Here is a 26,631-nt window from a genome sequence, read left to right as displayed (position 1 = left end):
TCACATCCTCATACCCAAGAAGCATCTCTCTAGGGGTTTACAGTCTTTTTTTCTTGGAATCTTCAGTAACTGGTTAGAGGAGGTTGTGGGCCCTCTTCATGTCTTTGGAGAGCACCACTGAACATAGTTTTGCTGGATGTCTAGTCTTTAGCCTGCAATTTTCTGAACAATCTTTCTTCCCTGCACCTGAGGCTTAAAGTTCATTTCCATGATATGAGTGGGCCACCAATGTAGATACAATGCCATCAGTTGTCAAGGTCCATGTTTCTTTTAGACAGTAGCTGAGTTAATTATTCAAGGTTATATTTCAAATAAAATCAAGAAAAGAGAAAGAAAATCTCATGGTCATCTCAGTTACTGTCTGGAAGTGAGATTTTCTTTCTTTTTCTTTCCTTCATTTTATTTGAACTATAACCTTGAATGATTCATTTTCTTTCCCAATTTTATTTATTTTTCTTTTCCAATTCTTCAGACAAATTGCATATGTATAGAAAATGTATATGCACACACATTTTCACACACACACACACACACACAGAATGCATTCATGGAGGAAACTAAAAATCACTCATAATTTCATGACCTGGGAATCAAAACAGTTGACCTAGAGTTTTTACGTTTCCTATAGCTCTATATTTCTGTTGTCGGGGGAAATTTATTTCCTATTATTGGCATTGCTTTGCATGGTGAGGAACAGCTCCCCACCCTGCCCCCACCTCTGGCTATAACACTCCTGGACTCTCATTCCTACCCCCAGCTTGACTCCTGGGGAGAGGGGATGTCTCTGGACTGGCAAGTTTGGGAGAGGAATTAGGTATGAAGCGCCCAGCTCCTCCTTCTGTTGGAGTGTGCCCTGCCAGGAACATGTGGCCCCACTTGCTCTCAGTCATGCTGCAAGCTCAGGGGTAAGTCTATGGGAGCTCGCTGGGGAGGCTGGATGGTTAAATCATACTGGTTATGAGTCCAGGATTAGGAAATTTGTTTACCAGCTGATGTAAACCACAATATACGAGAATTAGCTTTTGCTCAGCCTTGCATCAAGAAAAGTGAGAGTCGAGTCCTCATTCGCCTTTGTCTTTTAGGTTGAGCAGGAAAAGAGGACTGTTGTTTATGAGCCCTTGGAACTCTGCTGTCCCTAACTCTCCATTCCACCTTGAGTTTTTTTGGACTGGCTGAGCTGAGGCCCAGATGCAGTAAGTGCTAAAAATGTGGCCCCATCTCTCCCTTTCCTTGGAGTCTATTTGCCATTATAATGCAAGGGGAGTTTTGTTTTATCATGGTAGAGATGGGGTAGTTTGGACCAATGAGGAAAGCAGAAAGGCTGGGATGAGCAATATAGTATTTTATCCCTGCCTAAGTCTTTTATTGGATTTGAACATTTATGGTTAGAAGAATGAGGGCCCCAAATCAGAAAATCACAGAAGTCAAGAGAGACAGTCAGTCTCTGGCCCAAACAGAGCTCCTCTGGGCCCTAGTGACAAAGGAAGGTCCAGAATTGGAGAGGAGGACATTTTTTCAACCTCTGACTTCAACCTGGCAGTAGTTTGGCTGTTTAACTATTGGAAGTCAATCCAGGGCATAGGTGATGAGGTTTTGACTGAAAGCAACGATGACGGCTGAAGTTTCGTGGTCAGAGGACATTGACAAGGGGACCAGCATGCTGAATGCTGGGAGATGCTGATGGTGGGATACATAAGACAATCTTTGGAAAACTTTCTAAAATTATGGAGGAATATTTTGAAAGGGCCTAATTTCTAGGAATTATCCTGATAAGAATCTGTGTTGTGACAGCCATCAATTACCTGATAAATATTTACCAAGTGCGTACTATAAGCCAGATATTCTTCTAAGTGCTAAGGTATCAAGGTGAACAAGACAGATAAAGATTTCTTTCCCCAAGGAAATTAGACTCTAAAAGGGGAGTTAGAGAGATACATTTGAAGATGATGATGGTGATGATGATTACTTTTATTTGTCTGGTAAGGTCTGGGACATCTGTATGCATTTCTCTGTGTGCTGTATTAATATACATGTACTCAACCAGTGCCCAATACAAGCTTCGCTTGCCTTCTTTCTTTCTTTTATTAATTTTTATTGGTATATGGTTGCTTTACAATGTTGTGTTAGTTTCTGCTGTGAAGCAAAGTGAATCAGTTATACATATAGATATACACATATGTATTCATGCTCAGTTGCTAGGTCGTGTCTGACTCTTGTGACTTCATGGACTGTAGCCTTCCAGGCTCCTCTGTTTATGGGGTTTTCTGGGCAAGAATACTGGAGTGGGTTGCTCTTTTCTCCTCCAGGGGATTTTCCCAACCCAGGGATTGAACCTATATCTCCTGCATTGGCAGGCGAGTTCTTTACCACTGAGCCACCAGGGAAGCCCACAATACATATACATATACACGCTGCTGCTGTTGCCAAGTCGCTTCAGTCGTGTCCGACTCTGTGTGACCCCATAGACGGCAGCCCACCAGGCTCCCCCGTCCCTGGGATTCTCCAGGCAAGAACACTGGAGTGGGTTGCCATGTCCTTCTCCAATGCATAAAAGTGAAAAGTGAAAGTGAAGTCGCTCAGTCGTGTCCGACTCTTAGCGACCTCATGGACTTCAGCCCACCTATACATATACATAAGCGTATACAAATGCATATACATGTACATGTACACAATCCTTGTGTTTTTGAATTTCCTTCCCATTTAGGTCACCACAGAGCACTGAATAGACTTTCCTTCTCTATACAATATGTTCTCATTAGTTATCTATTTTGTACATAGTATCAATAGTGTAAATGTGTCAATCCCAATCTCCCAATTACTGGCTATGTCTCATCCCCAACAGGAAACACAGCTCCGGTTCTCTTGCAGCCAGCCCTATGGGTGCTCCAAACATACTCAGACCTTCCTGAACCCTCAGCAGCAAATGTAGCATGGCAAGAGGATTTTCCTGCTCTGATGATCTTAATAATATGCATATTAATTTACATGTCCCTGATTGTTTTCTTAAGCTAAAATTCTTTGAAGCATTTTTAAGGGATTTTGATACCCACTGTCACACTTGGCTTGACATCAGGCTAGCTTTAGCATCAAGAGCCTAGAGCATAGAGGGCTTGTTCTGTTTTGAGTCCAGATGTTACACAAAAATGTTAGCATCAGTCCTCTCTTTGGTAGAGTAACTCAGCTACCAGATGCTCAGGGTCATTGCGGGGTGCGGGGGAATTCACAAATGTATGTCTTATTATTTTTTATTTTTTCACTTCCTACTCAATCTGCCCAGTGGTCGTACATCGTCCCAGGGCTTCAGTCCAGCCAGGTGGGAGGGAAGTTCTCTGACAGCACAGAAAAAACGGGTTCAGCGTTATTTGTGATGGACACACTCTGAGGAGCCGAGTCACTGCTCTGCGAATAGTCTAGCATTGATGCTTCAGAGGACAGGGCTGCTGAAGGGTTCCTGCATGTTTCCTCAAAAGCCCGGGCCGTTTGGATTTCTCCATCATCTGGAAGCATGTGCTAGAGGCATCCCGGGAAGAAGCATACTTGGTCTGAGAATGGCATCTGCTGATCGGGGGCGGGGGAAGTGTGGCTATTACGAGCCCCACCTGGGCTGGAGGGCCTGCCTGTGGTGACCACCAACTGTCCTGGTTTGTTCAGGACAGTCCTGCTTTTAGCACTGGGACTCCAGGCGAACTGGGACAGCTGGGTGCCCTGTTCCCAGTAAACGGCCCTCTTTGGGACACTCCCGAGGTAGACAATTGGAAGGTAGAGACAGTGACTCTGGGAGGGGTGTCTGTTTAAAATGTGGTGAACATAGTTGGGAGCAGGAAAACAGAAGCCCTGGGCTGAGTTCATCTCTTTCTCTTGTGAGTTCTGATACCCTGGGGGGTTAACACGCTTCCCTGTGTTTTCTGTTTCTCACCTGGAACACCTGAGTAGTAAGTTTGCCCTGCCTGCCTCAGACAATGCCCATGAGGATCAAGCACGAGGTTGCCTAGAAAGCACTCTGTAAACTGCGGAGAAGGAAATGGCAACCCACTCCAGTGTTCTTGCCTGGAGAATCCCGGGACGGGGGAGCCTGGTGGGCTGCCATCTATGGGGTCGCACAGAGTCGGACACGACTGAAGTGACTTAGCATGGCAAACTTGGTCAGTGTAATGTGGTTTTATTGTTCTAAGGAATTTATGGTTAATGATAGTCCCAGTGGTGATTGATTCCATTTATTCTGAATTTCATCTCTCAGCTCACATTTAGTTCAGGGTAAATGAATACACATGTCAAAAGTCATAGACTGACTGCGGTGGCATCTGAGATGGTGGTAAGGGGCTGGGTTTCTAGCAGAGCTGGACGAGCCTGTGGAGCTGCTTCGAGGCCATCTTGAGGAAAGGCAGGGTGTTTACTCCGGGTGCCTCCAGGCACCTCCACCATCTGTGGGTTTTCTTCCCCCTGCTGTCTCAAAGCAGGAAGGATGAGATTGGGGCGAAGGTGGATTGAAGATTGATTCAATTCTGTCAGTTATGGAACCAGCTTATCCAAAGGTCCATCAGTAAATGACTCAAGAATGTAAAAAATGAGAACAAATGCCTTTTTCCCTTCTTTATTTTTTCCATTTTGTAAGAGCCCAGTTTTGTGAAATGGGCCTTTGGTGAGTTGTGTTTTAAAGGAGACACTCTGTGGAACACAAAACACGATGGGCCGTGTGAATTGCTTTTTGTGTTCTGGGTTTTGGGTGCCCACAGTTGCCTGACTGCAGCTCACTGCTCGAGAGAGAGAGGCATAGAATGGAAAAATGCTGTAGGCACGACAGAGGACCCATTATCTCAAAATAATTCTTCCCTTTTAGAAAGTCACCGCAGCCAGGCTGGGGGCAGAGAACAGATGTGGCTCCTAGTCAAAAATACTTAGAACCCAAAGGAGAAATCCAACCACAGAAAAAGCTGACACCCAGGATGAAAGGCCATGGGGGGCACGGTCCTTACTGAGCTGTGATGTCTAGCCCCTCAAAATGCAAATGCTGTTGTCTGCAGCACAAAAGCACTGATTTTCCCTTCAACAGAGCTGGTACTATTAAAATAGCATGTCTTGTGTGTAGTTGCCGCACATTCTTTCCATTTTTTTTTTTTTTTTTTTCTGTGCGAGTCAGAATGCAGATTCTCGACAAGGCCGAAAAGAAAGCCAGCCATCTCATTTACATGGGCATGGAGTATCCACATCTGGATAGAATTAGAGCAAGCAGGAATTATTTGCAGCGTTTAAATATAGGCATGCAGAACTGCTTTCTCTTGACCATATGAGGTATTCACATATAATTCCATGAAAGCAAATGTGAAAAGTCTACTTCTTATTAAAAGAGGATGTTACCAGTGTGATTCAGCCATTACAGGAACTGACCCAAACCTGGAGACTGACAATGAATGGCGTGAGGCCGCCAGATTCTCACCACCTCTCGGATGCCCAGTGTTACGCATCACTGTTGGAAGCTGCTAGAGCCCACTATGTCTGTGCTCATAGGCTGGCAGGATCTGAGTTCTGTCCCACTTGGAATTCCCAAGCCTGGTAGTGAGCTACAGATGCTGGGAAAGCCGGATGGAAAGCATTGATGGTATCAGGCCCCACGCTGGATGAATCTTGAGCATATTAATCCCAGCACTGACAGACATGTTTTCAGTTCAAATAAAATGGGGGGAAAGAGAATATGAATAACAGATACCCAAGATACTCAGGCACCAGGAAAGAGACTATAAATAGCTGGCATGTGTGTAAGTTCGTTGCTCACTTGTGTCTGACTCTGCAATCGTATGGACTGTAGCTCTCTGGGTTCCTTTGTCTATGAAATTCTTCAGGCAAGAATACTAGAGTGGGTTGCCTTTCCTTTCTCCAGGGGAACTGGAGAAAGGAACTTCCTGACCCAGGGATCGAACCCGAATCTCCCACATTGCAGGCAGATTCTTTACCTTCTGAGCCACCAGGGAAGTCAGGCACTAGAAAGACCAGGGGAAGGATAAATGGCAGCCTTCTGGAGCTGGGGCACATCAGTACCTCATTACTGGCATCTAAGGAAGAACTGTATGGCTTTTACAGCTGAGCAGATACCCTCGTCAATGTGTGGAAGCTGGCAAACAAATAAAGAACATGATATTGTTAGAGGGCTAACAAGGCAGAAAATACATATCATTTTGTGGACTTGTTCTCAAAACGACACACAACGTTTTAGGAGAATGCTCAGCTCTGTGGATTTCCTGAATCCCACTTTTTCCATGTTAGATTTGTGTCAGGTGACATCTGGTAGAATTTCAAGCATCTGGCCTTGACTTTGATATCCTTCCCTGGGTTCCCAACAGGCTTTTCGAAGCACTATGGTAGTGTTATTGTCTTTACAGGTGACTCCATCGGAATTCTTTTGGGGAAAGGTGTCTATTTAGGAAAAATCCTTGATGCTGTTAGTGATAAAAGGGAGGCTCAGAAGGCACAGATTCAGAGGGCTGAGGGGAAGGGAAGGGAGAGCAGACTTGCCTTACGCTGGACATGGATTGACATATGAGAGAGTGGTGTCAGAAGAGAGAGCACAGAGGGTGAGGAGAGAGGAGACGGTCAGCCTGGAAAAGGCACCAGCCTACAGTCGGTTGGGTTGCAGGAAGACAAGAAGAGGGATGTCCACTATCTAGCTTGAAGTTGCTGTCATTGTTGTGATGGCAATCTTGCCTCCCCAAAGCCATGGCTTCATAAAGTCAACCTCTCAAATACAAAGTACCTGAGGGAGGGAATTTGGGGGATCAAGGTACTGATTGGGGTTGATAAACAATGAGTTGGGAGATAAACTGCGGAAACAGGAATTTGGAAGCAGAGGTGTGGGAAAGGCAGTTAGTTCATTCCTGATATCCATTCTTTCTCTTTCCTTTCATTAAAAAACCAACTGAGTTTTAGCTGGGCGCATTCTTGTCCAGATAGAGACTACTTTCTAAGACTTTTTTGTTTGAAGTTATGACTGAACATATGATTAATGGATGGCTAATGGCTGGGGTAGAAATAATATGTAGTATTCCTAAGTTGTGTCTTTAAAAGAAATGAACATGAACTTCCCTAAGTCCTTCCTCATTTTTGTTGGCCAGTAAGTGATGGAGGAATTGGAGTAGCCACCTTGAATCTAAATAGGGGAGTCTCACATTAAGGATGATAGAACCGCTCTATTCATCTTGGATTGTCAATGTTTGGACTGTTCTGTGAGAGAGAGAGATCCAATCTGAGATGCCATCAGTTGCAAGAACCCTATTATTTCATATAGCCTCAAGAGGAAAAGCACACATAGTCAATCAAGCAATGACATAACCTGAAGATACAATTAATGATAAGGCACATTCCCATTTCAGAATTGCTTAAAAGTGAAAACAATATTTTAAAATTGTTAAAATATGACAAATGTGTCCTGTTTAGGTCACTGTACTTTGGGTTTTATTGTGATAGCAGCTTGTGTTATAGCCTACCGGACACAGAATTTGCAATCAGAAGTGGGGTGCTACCATAACAAAGCCAAAAATAAGTGGTTTGGTGATCTGGTAGTGGGAAACAAGGAAAAACATTGCAAACTAGAAATCTGGGGATTCTGGCTATGTGATGGCAAACTATTCGGGAAAATTGTCTACAGTGAAGTCTTGGGAAGATAAACTGGATGGTATGAAATCCAGAAATTTTAGTGAAACTGGTTGGGAAAACGCAGAATGTTGATGTGATCAACAAACATTTTGCTACTTCTAGACTGATGACCTCAGGCGAATGAATTACAAAAGGTGACTCGTGTTTTAAGGGGCAGCCTTAGCAGGTGATAATATTATAGCCCTCAGACTTCCCAACTGTGTCCCAGTAAGACTTCTTGTCCAGATATGGGAGCTGATTCAGAAGCCAAAATCTGATGAAGGGTTTTGCTGTTCCACTGAAACCTCTTGTTGCAGATCATTTCAAGGGAGCCAAAATTAGGAAGAGAGAGTGGGGAGGGGAGCACAAATGAGTAAATATAAGATCAGTTAAAAAACACACAAGTCTGAATGAGCTCTTTGGCCATAGTTACATATACATGGAATCAGCTAGAACCAAGTAGCCAGAAGCCTATAATTCTTTCCTTCCCCAGAACAACCCTAATCCCCTAGATATGTCCCAAGCAGGAAGTGAGTTACTAAAGCTGTACAGCTCCCAAGGAAGGTCTGCTCTTTGCCACTCATTTCAGTATAAGAAAGAAGGAAGAACTTCACAGTGGGCAGGAGCAGGATCACACCAGGGATATTTGTTCAGTCCGGGGAGGGGGACTTGGGTTATTGCTGTGGACAAGTGGCTGCTGTGTTTTCCCATCTTCCCTTTTCCTCATGGGAGTTTTAAACTGCCATCTGTTAGTTTCTACTCTGCCACTGTCCATAGGGTGTGTGTGTGTGTGTGTGTGTGTGAAAGAGGCAGACAGGACTTTAGTAGTGAGCCCCAAGGAGCTGTATCTAGACCACAGGAAAGATCTCTCCTCGTTGGACAGAGCCCAAACTTGAAGCTAGAAACAGCAACCAGATGGGACATTAGACTGAATCCCTCAGGGGTGGGGCAATATGTCCCGTGATATTTGTGGGATGAAGGGTGTGAGTGAATGTTGGAGTGGTTGGAGATGGGGATTGTGGCAGAGACTACTGGCCATCAACCATTCTCTCCTCACTTGACTAATAGAATGTCCTTTCTGGAGTGAGACCTATGACAGCCTAGGTAACAAATGCAATTCTGAGCCTCTTTTGCATTTGAAGCCAGTTGTGCAATGCCGTAATTTCTAGGTAATGAGATATGAACAGATATGAAGTGCACCACTTCTGCATCATGCCTTTGTAGGGCATGAGTGTGAACTCTGCACGTCGTTTCCCTCTTCCTGCTGCCTGGGATGCAGATGTGGTAGCAAGATCTGGACCAGTCCCCTTGAGCTCAAGCGCATGCTTTGAAAATGGCAGAGTGTCTTTACCTCCCTTACTCTGGCAACCCCTGGATCACTGCTTGAGAGAGAATAAACTTCTACTTTGTTTAAGCCCCTGCTGTTCTGAATCTTTTTATTATAGCAGCTGAGACTGAACCCTAAGAAATAAAAGTAACTGTAGGCATGCCCAACCCAACAATTCACAGAAATCTGAAGAGCTTCTGCACTAGAGATTCAAGCCAAATCTTATCTCTATCTCAAGGGGCAGATGAGGAGAGAAGATAAAATCTAGATCTCCTGTGGGCCTTCCATTTCCCAGAACAGACCAGAAAACCCAGACAGGAAGTGGAAACACTAATATTGCCTCAGCAGTTGAAAGCTGGAGGCAACATGACCTTCTCTCTCTGCCCAGAGAATTTTTTTATGCTAAGTGTCATCAGATCCCTTTCTGCCACTATTGCCTATAGACTAATACTTTGCTTCTGTCAGGGAAAGGAAGAGAGGCCATTTTTCTTTTCTCATAGAAAATTTTATCCAATTGTTTTTAAACGAAGAGAAATGCAAAGGATATTTTATTTCTAAATTTGTCAGTCACTGAATCAAACTGAAAAAGTTCTGTTATGGTTTTCCTGAGAGAGCTTACACAAAACAATAATTAACATCTCTTGGGATTCTTGGAGCATTCTCTCTACATACATCACCCGGATGCTGTAGCCACAAGTGAAATGGAAAATGTAACTGGCGTTGCTGACTCCAGTCAGGCTTTGATAAGGGCGACTGAAGTAGTCTGAGCATATGGCCATTAAATAAATGCTGATCCAATCACCTCTACTCACAGAAACAGGCCGTTTTACATCCAAATGAGCCTTGACCAATCACTTGGTTCTCGTTTTAGATTCAAGGGAAACGAGTGACTTGCTGGTGTGGGGCAACAGTGGGACTGGAGTGTGGTCCCCTGACACCCAGCTCGTGGTTCTACTTAACTTGGTTCCTTTAGAGCCTCCATCAGGGCCTTTATGACAGGAGAGACCCCCAAGGTTTAGGACTCCCCCTGTGATTTTCCACAGATTGCTTGGGAACTCTGAGTTGAAGTTTACCATACCCACTCCTCCTTTTTATCGTTTTCTTCTTTGTTTTCAAATATGAAAGTATGATAACACACTTACAGGAGAATTGGAAAACACAGAACAAAGTTGCATATAATTACACTATATATTACAACTACTTTTAAAGTAGATCCATTAAGATTTTTAGTTGTAGTTTCAGTATCAAACTCTCAAAAATTAATGGAATGAATATACAGAGAAGTAGAAGGATCTAGTAGAGCTGAAGAGCACCATGAACCAATTCAACATAATTAAGATTTATACAATTTTCATACAACAGTAGGATTACAAGTTCTATTCAAGTTCCCATAGACTATAAACTAGGAGACACTGGGACATATCCAGAGACATCAAACAAGGTACAAACATTTCATGGTCTAAAGCTTTTGAAATCATACAGAGTCTGTTCTCTTATTACCCTCCTTTTTAGAAGAAGTTTCCTCTCTTTAAGGTAGGTGGTCTTCTCGGCACTAAACAAATATTTATAGAGCATCAACTGAGTCAGGTACTATGTAGATGCTGAAGACACAGCAGCAAGAAACAGAGAAAAATCTCTGCCCTCTTGGAACTTAACAGAAGAGTAAACACAATAAAATATTGATATGTAGAATGTTAAACATGCAGTAGAGAAAAGAAAACAGAGGGATGCAGAGTGTTGGACTCGGGGTGGGGGCCTAATTTTAAAATGGGTGAGCAGGGTGGGCTTTGCTGAGAAGTTGTTATTCCCACAAAGTCCTGGAGGAAGTAAGGGAATGGACCGTGCAGCTATTTCAAAGAGGAGGCAGCTGGTCAAGGGGGAAAAGCCAACTCAAAGGGCCAGAGGCAGAAGGGTGCTTGGCTCGTTAACAGAACTTTAACTTCTTGAACACTTTATAAATGGTCATGATTCTATTAAGCAAGCTTTCTTTCCTTTCCTTTTTTCTGTTTTGTTTCCCTTCCTTTTCTCTCTTCTCTCCTCTCTTTCTCCTTCCTTCCCTCCTTCCCTCCCTTATTCCCTCTGCCTTCCTTCTTTCCTTTCTTCTTTTCCCTCTCTCCTTCCCTTCCTCCCTCTCTCTTTCTTTCACTGATAATATCCTAAACACTGCTTAGAAATGCTGTCTCCTTTACATGGTTCTCTTACAAGTGCTATTACTAACACATACCAAATGTATGTGTTCTAAACGCTTTGTATGTTTCATTCACTAAAACCTCACAACAGTCCTAAGAAGCAGGTAATACTATTATCCTCATTTTACAAATTGGGACACATTGAGGTTAAATATGGCCCATGGTTAAACCTGGTAAAGCAGATAGTAAAGATGAGACAACATTGGAACCCAGGGATTGTGGTACCCTAGACTTTGGTAGGAAAGCATGTATGTTTTCACCATGATGTTATAAGACACCCCAGCAGTCTGCTGCTGATGGGACATAGTCTGAGTTGGGGTCAAAGGCTTTGCTAAGGTCTTCTAAGAATAAAGCCCACATTTGCTGACTGATTCTGAGTATGATCCCCAGGGTGGAAGTGGATCTTCCATAAACAGGAATAGTTGCCGAAGGGAAAGAAACCCTCTGTTTTCTTTAGAACAAAAACATCCAAGTTACATGGGAATGCACCACATGATTTTTGTGAATTGAAGTCAATTTGGCACCAAGAGAAATAACCTTAGGAACAAAGTTTGTATACAGTGTGTTCTTACGGAAACCACAGTTAGAACGTAGAGTAAACTGTTAAAGATAGACCCTTCTTTCTGGAGTTGCATTAGCTGTCTTTGGGTGGGGATAGCAAATTGTTTCGTTTATAAGCTTTGTACATCAAAAGCTAGATCTGCTTACACTTTAAAACCAAAAGGAGGAGAAAGACTTATTTTTAGCTATCTGAAATTTAAACCAAACCCAACATTGACATATGGAAGTCTCAGGCTGCACCATGTCAAAAAATTTCTCAGAGATGACATTGAGTAACAATTTATTATTGCTTATTGTAGAAAGTCAGTGAAGTTCCTCTCTTGTAACTTGGTTTAATGGCTACTGGGCCTCTGTGCTAAAGATATTGGATTTCTCAGAATTAGGGCAGGCTGCGTGGGATTGATGTTGTCATGCGGGAACTGAGTTGAGTCCCAAGAGAATGAGAATATCTTTTGATCTAGAAGAAACAGTTTCTTGTGTTTTGGGTAGGTCAACCAGCTGGCCAAAAAGCTATCTGATTCAGCTTGTAAGAGAAAGGTTTAATTTTTAAGTTATGTATGTGTTTGGTATAGTATATACTTAGTCATTTCAGATACATTAAAATCTATGTATTAATCTAAAAAAATTCACCAGTAATCTTCAACCTCAAATAATTGCTCAAAATTTTGGGTAGACTTTTCCACCTAGGCAAATATGTAAATATTGAATAGCTATAGAGATAGGTACAGATATACAGACATATCAAACTATAGATTAATTTCATTCTATAAAAATGAATGAAACCATCTGTATGGGGTAGCTTTTTTTTTTTTTTTTGCTTAAGTGTTTTTCTTTATTTCACTTACCATCTTTCCATGACATTAGATATTTTTCAACACCATTGCTTTTATTTATATTCCATTTAAGTTTATGCATGTCCCATGCTTTTCTCAGGGTTTCCCTGGTGGCTCAACAATAAAGAATCTGCCTGCAATGCAATAGAGGTGGGTTCAATCCCTGGGTTGGGAAGATCCCCTGCAGAAGAGCATGGCAACCCACTCCTGAATTCTTGCCTGGAGAATTTCATGGACAGAGGAACCTGGTGGGTTACAGTACATAGGACTGCGAAGAGTCAGATACAACTGAAGCAACTTAGCACCCACACATGCATGGAGCAAAGGTGGGCTTCCCTCTTGGCGCAGTCTTCTGCCTGCCAATATAGAAGACCTGGATTTGACCCCAGGGTAGGGAAGATGCCCTGGAGAAGGAAATGGCAACCCGCTCCAGTATTCTTACCTGGAGAATCCCATGGACAGAGGAGCCTGGCAGGCTACAGTCTACGGGGTCACAAAGAATCAGACATGACTGAGCAACTAACATGCGCATGGGCATGCATGCACACACACACACACACACACACACACACACAGAGCAAGGGAAAAAGGAAGCCACTGCTCTTTTAAGCTGTTGGTTCCAGCTATTGGTTTCCAGCTCATACAGTATAACTCTTTCCTCCTCTTAGCTGACCTCAGCAACCTTTGTGCTTTCTGTGCAGATTGAAATACTTCCTGCCTTGGTGGAATAATGGCCAACTCAAGAGCTTCTGGGGAAGATCTCTATGGTAAAGCTGCTCCCCAAAATTTGGAACATTAGTCAAAAGGTATAAGACCAAACGTTGGAATCAAAATGGAATGTGCTTTGCTCTTCAAATACCACTTATGCTGGCATTAGAGAAGGCTGGGGGTAAGTCAAATATTCATTACTGGGCAAACAGCTTGAAGTATGTTTATTTTCTGGGGTTCTCCCCATATGTATTAGTCAGAGTTGGTCAGAGGCTAACTGCCTCTTTTATGAGCCTCAAGGGTAGCTGCCCTCAAATACATTCAACCACATCAGAACTCAGAAATGTCATTTGGGAGGTTGTTCATCTGGATGAAGAATTTAGAAAACAAAAATCCTACCCCCTGCCAGGTTACTGGGTGCACCTCAGTCATGTTCCCAGGTCTAAGCCAGTGTTCATCGTTCATGTTTGGGTTGGCTTAAAGTTTAAAACAACATTTAGTTTCAGATACCATATTTAAAAATTTGGCTGTGTATTCTTTTCTGGAGCCACAACTGATCACACTTGTTTTTTTGGATACAGAATGCATAGGGATAAAGCTTTAGGACTACTCAGCTATATCGTATCTGAAATAATGAACAATAAATAATAAAATGGCTACATTAAAACTTTTCATTTTATAAAAGGACCCATTTCAGTATTCTTTTAAACAGTACTGAAAGTCTCTGGGGAATCTAGCATTACACTTAACTTACAAAAATCAGAACTATATATAAGCTGCTGCTGCTGCTGCTGCTGCTGCTGATAAATCGATTCAGTCGTGTCCGACTCTGTGTGACCCCATAGATGGCAGCCCACTAGGCTCCCCCGTCCCTGGGATTCTCCAGGCAAGAACACTGGAGTGGGTTGCCATTTCCTTCTCCAATGGATGAAAGTGAAAAGTGAAAGTGAAGTCGCTCAGTCGAGTCCGACTCTGAGCGACCCCATGGACTGCAGCCTACCAGGCTCCTCCGTCCATGGGATTTTCCAGGCAAGAGTACTGGAGTGGGGTGCCGTTGCCTTCTCCATATATAAGCAATGTATCGCAAAGAGTCAGACATGACTGAGCGACTAACTTTCTTTCACTTTCATAGAGGGGGCACATCTCTCTCTTTTTCTCTGTCACTCACTGTCCATTTGTGTGTGTGTGTGACTTTAAGTTCTCATGATGTAGAACAGCTATTAGTTTTGGCACACCATAAACTCATTTCTGACAAGTGACTTTATCAATAGCAGATCTTTTTTTAAAATTGGAACTCTAGTCAGTTAGTGCCCTTGAAAATGATACCATTAGCAAGTTCAGCTGTGGAAAGGCAGCCCAGAACACAGACTTGGATTTGGACTGGCTAGCTTTGAATATTGCATCCCTGAAGATTTCTCCAATACTAGTTGAGGGTAAACTGTAAAGTTCTTATTATTTATAAATGTCATGTCAAGCTAACCTAGTGATATATGGATTCAAACAGCAATCAATAATGTATCTAAGTTTACCTGTAAAGCTCAGCGTTCTGGAAGGCTCTTTTGCAACCGTACATCTGCCTGAGAAGTCTCCCTTTATGGTCCTGAGGTTCTGCAGGTCTCCACCAGTATACCAATGCTCAGAGGCTGTGGAGAAAAGGCAGAGTGTTTTCAGTGACTCTATGTTCTTTGTACACTGGTGCCCTGTCCTTGTTCAGCCTTGAGGCAATGAAGATAAGGGAAGAACTAGGTTTTTCAAAATCTCCTATGGCTCTGTCTTTCCTTCAGCATCAGCTGATCAGCAGTATAGTCACGGAGGCCAAAGTTATATGATAAATGAAAAAGGCAGAGATTGTCAAACATCCCATAAATTCAGACTGAATGTGCCATCAAAAAGTATTGGAGAGAGAGGGGACCTCAAAGTACTGGTTTTTCCATTAATACCACTCACATGCATTAATTGATCATTTGTCTCTATCATTTTCACCATTTAAATCCCTATCATCTCCACTTGGATGGTCACTAAGATATGACCATTTTACCTTTGAAATATCTCTTAGTCTCTCCCTTTCTCTTTGTTCTCTGGGTCACTGGACTAGCTTTGATCTCATTTAAAATATGGCTCCTTAATGGTCTTCTTTCCTCCTTTATATTATACTTTCAATCCATTCTTAATACTGGCAAGGTTATTTTGCAGATGAGACAATATAGTCTGTCTTCCTCAAGGCTTCTAAAGGATCTCCTTCTACATAACACATTCCAAACTCGTCACCCTGGTCCGCAGTATTTCCCATAATGTGGTTCCAACTCACTTCTCACATCTCATTTGCTCAATTTTGTTACATAAGGATGCAGTGTAAATTGAGTGTTGTTTTCTTTACTCACTGGTCACATTCTTTGACTAATCCCTATGACTCAATCAAATATTTTGATGTTGGTGCTATCCTAGATATTTTGAGACCTGTTATATGATGGAAATGTCAGGCTTAAGCTAACAAAGAGAGGTCATTTAAAAAATACAGTACCAAGTCTGCATCTTTGGGCTACAAAAACCAGTAAAATTTAATCAATATGCTTGGAAATAAAACATTACCCAGTGCACTGAAAAACAGAGCCAAAAATATCTCCTGGTCTTGATTTTATTAATCAGTTTTAGTGGAAAAGTCTTTCTTTACCAAGGATCTGTTAATATTTCCAGGAAACAAGTCCCTAAGCTCTTCTTTCCTGGGATGTATTGCTCAACTGTGAATTTCTAATGTAATGAGTCCAGAGATTATAAGTGAAGACCAGAGAAGATAAGGAAAATAGCAGCTTGAGGAATCCCTAAGTAAGTAAATAATATTAGATCAGCTGTTGAAATACGAGCATTCTGAAGCTTGGTTGGCAAACACAAAGGCAGAAGGTTTAAGCGAACTTGAAAAAAAAACCCATTACTTTTTAATAAATGAGCATATGCTAGGAAGTTAAATGCAGAGTTCTGGGGGCTGCAGGCAATGGGAGCCGTTATGTTAGAAGATCGTGTATTTTAGCAAAAGAGTTGGAGTAAAATCTGCTAATCTCATTCTTTAAAACCATCAGGATGGAGTTAACATCTCCCGTAAATGATATACAGCATATAAATGCAAAGCCAAGTATTCACGCCTCACTATTAAATTCGCATAACACCCTCCCTTTCCTCAAAGAACGTGTATTTTAGACATGTCATCTCTGTTCATCTCTCGCCTCATTATGAAAGCCCAGAGGAAAAATGCTGAGTGACTCAGTCAAGGTCACAGCGTGATGAAAGTGCTTGAGAGCCGGAAGAGAACCCAAGACACTCCATTCAGTGCCATGAGCATGAATTTACACTGCTGGGCACGGCAAGCACATGCGTGTTTAAGTCATGTCAGTGCTAAACGGTAACAAATGTAATGCTTCCCACTTAGGATGTGTTCTTGGCTAACTCTGTTGGAAAATATATGGAGATTTTGCCATAGTAAAAAAAAATTTTTTTTGAGCAGTTCGTTTAAACAAAAACGAACAAGATCTGAAGCCAAGAATATTCCCATGCCTGTTTTTCTAAAGGTGGCAGTAACTCCAGCAACCTTGCTTTATGGTTCCTGTGAAGTGTGAAAGCAGAATGGCACAGCTCAGGTATTCTTTCTAGAGAGCACCATCGAATTCCCGTAAGCAAAACCATGTCCTGCAACAGAGAGTAATGCCGCATCACAAACCGTTCGGTAAAGATCAAAACTTGTTTACACCGTGGCGCACTCAAATCTCATAGCTGCCTAAGCAGGGTGTCCCTGGGGTTGGGAAATGTGTAGGCACCATCAGAGTTGACAGCTGACCAGCACATTGGAGCCTGGTTCCTTTACAGGTGGAGAAACACTGAACTCTGCTAGGAAAGCTCCTCAGAAAGAAAGAAGACTTGAGCATTCCATGAAGTTAGAGACTCCCGAGGAGTCTGGTTAAATCCCTGAGATTTAGGCAAGTGTTTGTTATCACAGCACATTCAGTCTAATAGACAGGCCTGAGATAACTTTCTTGTCATAAGGGAGCTTGAATATTTATGACGAATACATTCACTTTTTTTTTTTTTCTGATTCATTTCTCACCTTCTTACTCTTAGAACACAGGGATAAGATTGTAAAATCCTAGTCAGTTCTTTCAAATGGACTATAGACCACACGTTTGGTATTCCAGTTGCGTAAAAGTAAACATGCACCCTTTTCATAGTGGCCCTGTAATATTTGTGTGCCTCTGTTGGTCATGAAATACATTTCATGCAAAGATGGGCTCGATAAAGGACAGAAATGGTATGGACCTAACAGAAGCAGAAGATATTAAGAAGAGGTGGCAAGAATACACAGAAGAACTGTACAAAAAAAATCTTCACGACCAAGATAATCATAATGGTGTGATCACTCACCTAGAGCCAGACATCCTGGAATGTGAAGTCAAGTGGGCCTTAGAAAGCATCACTATGAACAAAGCTAGTGGAGGTGATGGAATTCCAGTGGAGCTATTTCAAATCCTGAAAGATGATGCTGTGAAAGTGTTGCACTCAATATGCCAGCAAATTTGGAAAACTCAGCAGTGGCCACAGGACTGGAAAAGGTCAGTTTTCATTCCAATCCCAAAGAAAGGCAATGCCAAAGAATGCTCAAACTACCGCACAATGGCACTCATCTCACACACTAGTAAACTAATGCTCAAAATTCTCCAAGCCAGGCTTCAGCAATACATGAACTGTGAACTTCCAGATGTTCAAGCTGGTTTTAAAAAGGCAGAAGAACCAGAGATCAAATTGCCAACATCTGCTGGATCATCGAAAAAGCAGAAGAGTTCCAGAAAAACATCTATTTCTGCTTTATTGACTATGCCAAAGCCTTTGACTGTGTGGATCACAGTAAACTGTGGAAAATTTTGAAAGAGATGGGAATAACAGACCACCTGACCTGCCTCTTGAGAAACCTGTATGCAGGTCAGGAAGCAACAGTTAGAACTGGACATAGAACAACAGACTGGTTCCAAATAGGAAAAGGAGTACATCAAGGCTGTATATTGTCACCCTGCTTATTTGACTTCTATGCAGAGTACATCATGAGAAACACTGGGCTGGAAGAAGCACATGCTGGAATCAAGATTGCCTGGAGAAATATCAATAACCTCAGATATGCAGATGATACCACCCTTATGGCAGAAAGTGAAGAACTAAAAAGCCTCTTGATGAAAGTGAAAGAGGAGAGTGAAAAAGTTGGCTTAAAGCTCAATATTCAGAAAATGAAGATCATGGTATCTGGTCCCACCACTTCATGGCAAATAGATGGGGAAACAGTTTCAGACTTTATTTTTTGGGGCTCCCAAATCACTGCAGATGGTGATTGCAGCCATGAAATTAAAAGACACTCCTTGGAAGGAAAGTTATGACCAACCTAGATAGCATCTTCAAATGCAAAGACATTACTTTGCTAACAAAGGTCCGTCTAGACAAGGCTATGGTTTTTCCAACGGTCATATATGGATGTGAGAGTTGGACTGTGAAGAAAGCTGAGCACCGAAAAATTGATTCTTTTGAACTGTGGTGTTGGAGAAGACTCTTGAGAGTCCCTTGGACTGCAAGGAGATCAACCAATCCATCCTAAAGGAGACTGGTCCTGGGTGTTCATTGGAAGGACTGATGTTGAAGCTGAAACTCCAATATTTTGGCCATCTCATGTGAAGAGTAGACTCATTGGAAAAGACTCTGATGCTGGGAGGGATTGGGGCAGGAGGAGAAGGGGATGACAGAAGATGAGATGGCTGGATGGCGTCACCGACTCGATGGACATGAGTTTGAGTGAACTCCGGGAGTTGGTGATGGACAGGGGGGCCTGGTGTGCTGCAATTCATGGCGTCGCAAACAGTTGGACACGACTGAGTGACTGAACTGAACTGATTGGTCATGCGCCTTGTTCTTTACTTGAAAATAACCCCAGCTGTTTCTCTACCTTAAAGTCTTTCATAATGTGCTTCATGGTCTTCGCTGGTGGCTCCGTGGTAAAGAATTCCCCTGCAAACGCAGGAGACATGGGTTTGATCCCTGGTCCAGATAGATCCCCCCGTGCTGAGGAGCAGCTAAGCCTGTGTGCCACAACTACTGAAGCCCACTTGCCCAGAGCCCACGCTCCACACAAGAGAAGCCCCTGCAACGAGAAGCCCACGCTCTGTAACAAGGAGGAGCCCCTACTTTCCACAACTAGAGAAAAGCCTGAACAACACAGCCAAAAAATAGATAAATACATGAAATTTTAAAAATGCACTGAGATTTATTTGACATTCCATGGATTTCTTGCTTTCTTTTTGATAAATTAATCATCCATGACATCTGTGGAAACATCCCTTCTCACCATCAGAAATTTTTTTTTTAACTGAACTGTTAATATGACATTTCTGATGTCAGATGTATTCTATTACAATATGTATTTTATTTTAAAATCAGGCTTTCAAGCAGAGTACTATACCAAAGGTGACTGTCTAGCAGAGACTGTGGTTACATGACTTTCCCTTCTGGATGAAACCCTTAAAGGCACAAGAGCTACAGGATAAACTGTGTAAAAGGTCCAGACGATACAAGCGGCTGAAGTCTCACATCATTAAAGAGTCCCAACACTAATTTGTACTGCTTTGGGGATTTATTTAAAAATGAATTATTTAGCTTTTTAGAAAGCCAACTGCAGTTTCTAAGAAGTGCACGAAAGAGGCAATTATGACTACAGTCACCAGTGGAACAATATAAGTAAGTATAAGTAATATAAAAATAACTTAGAATTCATTGTTCATTTGACCTTTATTTTGCTAGTTAAAATGATCACACTTTGGGAGTCTCTTCTTAATTGCTTTGTGAGAGCCAAACTGCCTTTTCCATGTGCGAGTCTTACTTTTAGATTTGCGTAACCCCCTAAAATAATGTTGATGGAAGCATTTCATTGCCAGTAGTCAACAGACACAAGTTCTAGTTCTCAAACACAGTGTTCGATGATAACTGAAATTCAGTTTAATCATCGCCCACATTTTCTTAGTTCTAACATTCTCAGCTTTCATGGTAGTGATGTACATTCCAAGGACACAAAAAGAACCATGTGTATGCATGTTCCTATCTATCTATCTAAATGAATGTGTGTGGAGAGACAGAGAGAGAGAGAAGAAAGAATATACATTTTTTAAAACATTTCAGATATGACTTTAAAAGCTCTTAAGGGAGGTTAACATTTGAATACCATTTCCTTCAGTTTATAATTATTTACATTTTTTTCACTTGTGATTTTTGAAGTGCCAATAACGTATCCTTTCATTCTATGTACTTTAGGTTGAGCACCAAAGAAAAGTAACAGTCTGGATCTCTAAGGGGATGTAGTAATAATTTTGCTATAGAGAAAATCTGTGATGAGATTTAACCTATGACTATGAACATTACTGTTCCAAGACAATGAAAATATACCGAAGGAAGGAAGGGAAAAAGGAAAAGTTTCCATTAGGCTGTATGGGAAGCTTCCTAATGCCAGGGACTGATTCCTGGTCTTATTCCCCCACATTCACTCTGGGGGATTCACTGCACTGTGCTTGGTGCATTGAGGATGTCAATAAATATTTGTTGACCAAATGACAATTTCATAGTGACTGACTGGAACAAAAGTGTTGTCACTGAAACAATGACTGATTTTTTTTAAAGGTTTATTATTATTTTATTATTCTGTTTTTGGCCACACCATGTGGCATGTGAGATCTTAGTTCTCAGGCCAGGGAGAAAACCCACACCTTCTGCAGCGGAAGCACTGTATCTTAACCACTGGACCACGAAGGAAGTCTTGAATGACTGATTGCTCATCTCTTTGACCGGGCATACAGTGCAGTAAAGAACCGGGGGATAGAAGTTTATGACATCTTTGTTGTTCTTAGGGTATAAGCAATGATTTTCTGTGCATTCTTTGCACCTTTACAGGTGTCCCAGTTGAGGGTGGTGGGCATATTTAAAATACTGACTGTCTGTGCTTTTAATACCACACTACCCACTGCTTGCCAGCTTTCAAAATACTATAACCGTTCCCGTGTCTGTCTCCCTCGGTGGGTCAGGGATGAACAAATGATAGCAGGGAGCAAGATCTCACACAAGGACAGAAGAATAAGGGCCTCACCCTGGGACCAGCCCTAAGTTTAAGGTTCTCATTCTTTGGACTCTTTCTTCAACTTCTCTGACCTTTTGAGGTCTGGACCTTTCCTGCCTTCATCTTAGATACCTCCCTGAGATGGATTTGTCTCCCTAGATTTTCCACCCAATCTCTGCTCTGACTTAGAGGAAGCACCTCATTCTCTCTCTCTCTCTCTCTCGACCTGGGCTTTTCACTCACCATCTGTTCAGATCTTGGCCACCTGACTGAGACTTGAGCCCCATCTCCTGCTGCCTACACCCCAGCTGACCCAAACCGATAAGACAAACATCAGCAGAGCCATTAGAGACCCAGGCACAGAAAAGGGAGGTCTGTGTGGATTATAGAGATTAGGGAAGATTTTTCAAGGGAAGTAGAATTTCAAGGGTGAATTAACTCTGCTTTTCCTCTTGTTGTTGGTACAAATGTTGCATGAGCCCACGTGTAGTAAAATGAGACTTCTGTAAGCTAGAATATTGAGGCTCTTCATTAATTCACATCAGCCTTTCTAGTTTCCATATATTATAAGGTTTTCTGGTTTCCCTTGTAAGCTATAAACATTCTGTGACTTGAATTGGTTGGGCATAGGATTCTAGGTATACTCCACCTCCCTCCTCCTTCCCTGCTCATGCACACCTGTGCTTACTTATTTTCTGCCTTCTTGGATCAGAGTTGGGAAGCTCAGCTCCATGTTGGGGTTCCTCTTGGGGAGCCATTGAGTGGACTGTGTCTGCCATATTGTTTGTGGCCATCCACACCACTTACAGAACCGAACTCTCTGAGCACCCGGGACAGGGGGAACCTGGACCAGGGTGGGAAAAAAGTTCCCAGGGCCAAGTGGCAGGCCTGCTTCAGCTCTGCCTGGCCTGATTCATGGCTTGGAAGTGGAGCCACAGAACTGGGCCAGGAACTTTCTCCACGGGCCCCTGCCGTTAGGCCTGGTAGGCATGGCTCAGTGACAGTGGTGTGTGTGGGGCAGGATGTGTGCTCTGTTAGCAGAGACTTTTGGCAGCTCCTGCAGTTGTGGGGTGGCTCCCTAGTCTTCCCACCCACACCATCCTTCAAAGGGGGCTCATCTCTGACCTCCCATAAACTCTCCACTCCCTTTTCTGGTGCACCTTGTAGAGTGCAGTCTACCTGCCATGGTAAGTAGGAATATCATGAAGTTTTGAGACTGTGGTCTACTGTGGTCTGCGATCTCAATCCTAGGGGATTTTGTAGGGTGAACTGTACTCTGTGTTTAAGAAAAGTATACCAGACCTTTGGACTTTTCATTTTCTCACTTGGAAACCAAATGCAGAGGTTGGGGGCCAAGGAAATAAGTCAGCGGGGCCATGATCTTGGGCAGAGGCATCCCATGATGACTCCATGTTCACTGATTTTTGGTCGCTTCTGTCAGCAGAGTGACTCAGCCTAAGCTACTCTCCATCTTTTACATTAGCAGTGGTGAAGTTACCTGTAGAAGAAAGTCCTAGAGCAGGAAGCAGGTACCCAGTGGGAACTGTGAGTCCTCGGGCAAGGCACATACTCTGTCAGATTCAGTTTTCTCACTAACATATGAGGCATGGCTGATGCTTCTGAAAGTCCCCTCCACAGGACCAGTCCTGGATTTGCAATATTGACTCTGGCTTCAACATTCCTTCAACATGTTGTCCCTTGATTTTTCCATGCCGCGGGCAGTGTCCACTGTGGCACTTTCAGTCTGGATTGGATAATGTGTCTTCTTCCCTACCTCTGCCTGTGGCTCATTACTTATTTATTTATTTTTGGCTGCGCTGGGTCTTCATTGCTTTGTGTGGGCTTTCTCTAGTTGCGTGAGTAGGGGTTGCTCTGTCATGGTGCACGGGCTTCTCATTACGGAGGGCTCTCTTGTTGCTGAGCACTGGCTCTAGGCACGTGGGCTTCAGTAGTTGCAGCACAAGAGCTCAGTAGCTGTAGCACACAGGCTCTAGAGCTCAGGCTCAGTAGTGGTGGCACACGGGCTTAGTTGCTCCTTGGCATGTGGGATCTTCCTATACCAGGGCTGGAATCCATGTCCCTTGCATTGGCAGGTGGATTCTTAACCCCTGGGCCACCAGGGAAGTCCCCACCTATGGCCCATTATGATGGAGAACATTTGTTAAACCAGAACATAGATACCAAAGGAGTATCAAGAAGTGGTACAAACAGATGAGGGAGCTTCTCGATGAGAAACCAAATGCTTCCACGTTCTATCCCAGGACAGCCCCTCCTGGGGCTGGAACACTATGTTCCACATGCTGGTTTGAAAACTTGTGCTGAGGAATCTTGTTGCCTGGATGGCACAGGCAAATTGCCCTCCCTGCTCCCCCGCTGTGCATCTCATCTGGGAAAATAAATCCATCCTATCTTCCTGTTAGGGATGTTTCACGGGTGGCATGGACTAGTATTTTGTAAAGGGTTTAGAACAGTCCCTGGTACATAGTAAGTGCTTGTTCAATACCTCAGTACCTTGAAATGTTAGTAGGTGTGCTATTACAAAAGACATAAAGAGATCTCCAAGTAAAATAAGTTTGTTTGGAAAATCTGTGTTGATCAAATTAGAACACATTTTTTTTCCCTTTAGTATAATACTTAAAACATGTAGCGTGCTACTCTGTGGGAGAATTTTGAAACTTCCTTGGAGATTGTGGAGGGTATAGGGTATTATTTGGAATTTCCCAAGCTTACTTGACTATAGATTTGTTTTCACGAAACACTGTGGTCTCAAGGGACTCAAGGGTGTCTTTTAGTTGTTTAGTTGCTCAGTCATGTCAGACTCTTTGTGACCCCTTGGGATGTAGCCTGCCAGGCTCCTTTGTCCATGGGATTTCCCAGGCAAGAGTACTCCAGTGGGTTGCCATTTCCTCCGCAAGAGGATCTTCCTCACCCAGGGATTGAACCCTCATCTCCTGCACTGGCAGAAGGATTCTTTACCACTGAGCCCAAGTGCATCTCATGGAACACAATTAGAAATGTGGTTTCAGGCTCATGCAGGCAGTTCCCCAACTGTTCAACATTCATCAGAGGTTTTCTTCTACTGATTTGGTCCTCATACTCTCCTTCTCCAGGGGTATATCTGCCACTTGCTATGCTGTCCTCTATTTCTTTTCATATTTATATAAAATCTGCCTTTTGTATTATTTAAGAGACCTCTGGTGGCTCAACGGTAAAGAAACTTCCTGCCAATGATGGAGACTTTATATTTATATTTTTGCTTGAGCAATTACTTGTTTATTTTAAAGACTGAAATAGCTTAGTTGGAGGCACCCTGTTGAAGGAAGCAACCAACCCTCAACCCTCAGTCTCTACTGAGTTAGCTGAGTTAGCGCAGACTGCCTCAGCCTATGGCAGGACCCAGCAAATTTATCTCTAACTATCCCCAACCCGATAGCAAAACGCTGGCTTTGTTAAGAAGAGGTGGCCTGTGAGCTCCTGGGATTAATGAGAGCCAGAAATCTGGCTCCATGATGCTTAGGATGGTAGTGTTTCTGTGTAAGCTAGAAATTCTTCTCCCCAAACTCCTGCTAAGACCTTCTAACGACCAAATGTTCTTACCTGTTACCTAGCTCCGATATTCAACAGGCCTTCCAGAAAGCCAAGTCGGCAGCTATAAAACAGATGAAGGTGTGGGGCTAGACCTTGCCAAAGTCACATGCTTATTGACTTTGCACAAGATCTGTTTAGAGCGAAAAGAATTAGATTAGGGATTAGAACCTCCTGGGACCTAGGACTTACTGCTCTCAGAGAAAAGCCCCATACATTAGCCAAGCAGTCAAAACTTTCCCTTGGAACTTCCCTGGTCATGTAGTGGCTAAGAGTCCATCTGCCAGTGCAGGGGACATGGGTTCAATCCCTGGTCGGGGGAGATCCCACATGTCGTGGAACAACTAAGCCTGTGCACCACAACTGCTGAATCTTTGAGCCGCAACTACTGAAGCCCAAGCCCCTAGAGCCCCTGCAGGCAACGAGAGACGCCACTGCAATGAGCATGTAATGAGAAGTAATGAGAAGTCTGTATCACAACTAGAGAGGAGCCCCCACTCTCTGCAACTAGAAAAGCCCACACGCAGCAATGAAGGCACACTGCAACCAAAACTAAACATATAGATAAAAACAACCAACATGAAAACATAAAAGAGCCATAAGCTTTGTTAAAAAAAAAAAGAAAAAAACTTTCCCAAAGCGGGCCAACCTCTCTTCTCTCCCTCACATGTCAATATCAACCTTCATCTCCACTCTTCTGGAATCACCATCCTCAGGTGACCCAGGGCTTTGTTGCCTCTGAATCGTTGCTTAAATAACCTTTCCATGTGTTTGGTTAATCTCATACTTATTTTTAAGACCAAACCAAAAATGATCACGCTTGCTTTCCCAACTATGCCCACCTGCTCCTTGCCTGTCAGAAGATACGGGATTCCCTTTTTCTATTTCATTTCTCTCTGCATAATAGCTCTTGGTGTAGACATGATCTCCACCCATAGAAAATAATTTATTTGAGGGCAGGGACTGCATCGTTTTACTCATGTCTCTGGCCACATCTGAACAAGTTTGCGCTAAGAAATATCTGCCAAAATCAATCAGTTAGAGTCACTGCTCTGCTATGATGTGGTTTCTTTAGTGTCAAAATTCAACATATGTACATCTGCGGGGAGCTATTTATTTTGCTTTGACTTATCATGACTTCGTCCCCTATGGGCTAATTGTTCTACAGACTCAGGTGATTTTCTTATTTTTCTAAGCTCGCTGAATATGGAAGAGTGTCTATATGCTTAAGAATGGCATTCAGGGCCCTCCACCATCAGGGCTTGCCATACCTTTGAGCGCATGGAGAAAGGCTGTAATCTCTCCACGTTCCCTTTGGTGAGCAGCCGAATCTACAGCAGAATTTATTCATTTCAGCGTAGTAGCTACCGTTGTGCGCAGGGTCACTTGGTTGTTGATGACCGTCTTGTGCACAGCAGGGTGTTTAGCAGCATCTCTGCTTCTACCCACCAAGTGCAGCAGCATCTTCCCTAACTGGCCCTTCCTCCTGAGACTGGGATAACCAGGCATACTATATCTCCAGACAGTGCCACTACTGGTTAAGGACCACTGATCTAGAGGTCTCCAATATTCTGCTCTGAATCTTGGGATAAAATGGCTCATGCCAGTCTCTCTAACACTCAGGTGATATCTTGCTGGTCTGGAACCAACTGGGAATGACTGTCACCAGGGTTAGGCAAATGC

This window comes from Bos mutus, chromosome 26, assembly GCF_027580195.1.
Source record: "Bos mutus isolate GX-2022 chromosome 26, NWIPB_WYAK_1.1, whole genome shotgun sequence".
Classification (NCBI taxonomy): Eukaryota; Metazoa; Chordata; class Mammalia; order Artiodactyla; family Bovidae; genus Bos; species Bos mutus.
The sequence above is the reverse complement of the archived record's forward strand: the minus strand, read 5'-3'. Positions refer to the sequence as shown.